The sequence below is a fragment of the Asparagus officinalis genome, chromosome 3, assembly GCF_001876935.1.
Source record: "Asparagus officinalis chromosome 3, Aspof.V1, whole genome shotgun sequence".
In the NCBI taxonomy this organism is placed as follows: Eukaryota; Viridiplantae; Streptophyta; class Magnoliopsida; order Asparagales; family Asparagaceae; genus Asparagus; species Asparagus officinalis.
Window position 1 is genome coordinate 85,249,340 of NC_033796.1, and position 2,788 is coordinate 85,252,127.

The 2,788-nt window shown below is 45.3% G+C and overlaps 1 pseudogene; it reads left to right on the forward strand.

Annotated features, from left to right (window-relative positions):
• LOC109835380 lies at nucleotides 626–2,343 on the forward strand (annotated as a pseudogene).

The following is a 2,788-nucleotide window of genomic DNA, read 5'->3' on the forward strand; positions in this document are numbered from 1 at the left end:
ACACATGAATACATGATATATACATATATAATAGATGGGGGGAAAATAATAAAGATGTCGCGCGTGATGCATCCTTTCATAAACAAATTACAACGAATTTGGTTTCCAATATTCATATTTAATAAAGAGACAATTTGTATCTTCTTATTATACATTTGTATCCTTACAGGTGTAGACTATTCAATGCCACGCAGGAAATCATATTGGTTCTACTAGCGTACGTAGAAACATGAAAATTGTCAAAAGTTTTGTTGGTTTTTTCCTCATTTTAGTCCAATCCATGATTTTGATAGGTGACGTGCGCACTTCATCCCTTACATTCAGAAATAATAAAGGAAAATAAAACACTTCATGTTTTCCCTCGTCAAAGACACTAAAAAAACAGTGGAGTCACCATTCCAGTTCAGTGAGTTTTTACTATTTGGATAGGTAACTTGCAAAAGGAAATAGATAAAAGATTAAGCTCTTCGGTTTTTCACCTACACCCGTCATACTATGTATTAGCTATCTTTCTCAGTAGTCTTCATGCAAGAAGAAATTTATTTATCAATAGTGAAATTTTAGATTACATACAATTAGTGATCTCTTTACTCTTTTCATGTACAGAAAGAATCAAAATCCCCAAGCACGTGACCTCCATTCATTTATATTTAAGCATTCAAACTCCTCACTCTCTCACCACAGTCCTCCTCCTCTCCATCTCTCCGCAACAGAGAAAGAAGAGATATGAACAAGTATGCCTTGGCTTGTGCTTTTCTTGCTTCCATGACCTCAATCCTCTTGGGCTATGGTAATTACTAGTTATTAATTAGCTAAGCAATTATAAATGCCCATTTAATTGACCAGCTACTGTAAACACTCTCTCTTCTATTCTTCCTCTTCAGATGGTGCAGTGATCAGCGGGGCTTCCCTATTCATTAAGGATGACCTCAAGCTAACCGACACCCAAATCGAGATCCTCGCCGGAATAATCAATGTCTCCTCCCTCCTCGGCTCTGTCGCCGCCGGCCGGCCGCACCTCTGACCGTATTGGCCGCCGTTACAACAGCCGTCACCTCGCCAGCTGCCATCCTTCTTCGCCGGCGCCCTCTCCATGGCCTCGCGCCCGACATACGGCCGTCCTAATGGGCTCGGCCGCCTGCGTGCAGGCGTCGTGCGCCTACGCGCCCTCCATGGTTGCGCCCTGTCTACACCGCTGAGGTCGCCCCTGCCTCCTCCAGGGGCTTCCTCACCTCCTTCCCCGAAGTCTTCATCAACGCCGGCGTCCTCCTCGGTTACGTGGCCAACTTCGCCTTCGCGAATCTACCGGAGAATCTAAACTGGAGGGTGATGTTTTTGGCGGGAGCGGTCCCGCCCGTATTTCTCATAATGGGCGTGCTGGCTATGCCCGAGTCACCGAGGTGGCTCGTCATGCAGGGCCGCCTCGATGAAGCCAGGCTCGCTCTTGAAAAGATGTCTGATTCTTCTGAGGAGGCTGAGGCCAGACTGACCGATATCATAGAAGCAGGGGGGTCCACGTCTAAGAGAGACCGAGGGGAGGGGGTGTGGAGGATGCTAGATCCATCCGACTCCGCACAGTGAGGCGGCGTGCTCATCCCGACATCGGGCTGGAGCAGTTGCTTTCAAAAGCAGGCGTCCGGAATCGACTCGCGGGTGCTGTACAGCCTGCGATCTTTCGCAAAAGGACCGGGCTCAAGAGGCAAGAGCCACCTCCATTGCTGCAACGGTTGCGGTCGGGTTCACAAAAAAACCGCTTGCGATGCCTCGTCGCGACGTTCTTATTGATCGGAATCGGGCGACGACGTTACTGCTATTCTAGTGCAGGGGGGCATGTAGTTTCATTGCGTGTGCTAGCCAGCGGAATTGCTGTTTATCGAAAGCGGGCTATGAATTGGGCGTTTGTTGGTCTGTATCGTGACTGTACTGAGCTTTGTGGGCTTCTTTTCGATTGGGCTAGGCCCCATTGCTTGGGTGTACAGCTCGGAGATTTTCCCGACGAGGCTGAGGGCGCAGGGATGCAGTTTGGGGACGGCGACGAATAGAATAACAAGCGGGGTGGTTACCATGACGTTTTTTACGCTTTATAAGGCGATTTCGATATCGGGAAGCTTCTTCCTTTATGCAACGATTGCGGCGGCTGGGTGGGTTTTTTTTTATGCGTTCTTGCCGGAGACGAAGGGTAGGATGTTGGAGGAGATTGAGGAGTTGTTTGGGAAGATAGTGAAGGAGGATGTGGAGATGAGAAAGCGAGGATGTGAGGGTGATGTGGAGATGAAAAAGACAGGGTATTTCTTAGAGGGAAGAATTAATGGGGAGATGAGAGAGAAGGATGAGAAAGTTTAAACTAAAGAGTCCGCTGATGCAAGCACATCAACTTAATGGTATTTAGATGTTTGTGATTAATTCCAATCTTAGTATTTGCTAGTTTTAGTTTGCTTTAATTATCCTCATTTAATTGGTCTCTTAATTTTTTTTTTTAATGTTTTTAACTTAATCCCACAAGTACAATTCATATAAATTACTTCAAATTAGTCTCAGTTTCTCCATCCAACTTGTCAACGCCAATTGAGCTGTGATTAATCTAGCACACTAGGAAACTATTTTACCTCTATTCAAAAGTTTCCTCTCATGGAAACAAACTTAGTTTGCAAAAGAAGATGACCTGTAGGGAACGAAGCCGGTTGATTTTAAAGTGGTTTACTTTTAAAAACGTATATCGTTGAGATGTGAACTTCAAAGAAAATGTACAACTAAAAGCCTAAACAAAAATGTTATATTTAATGGAATA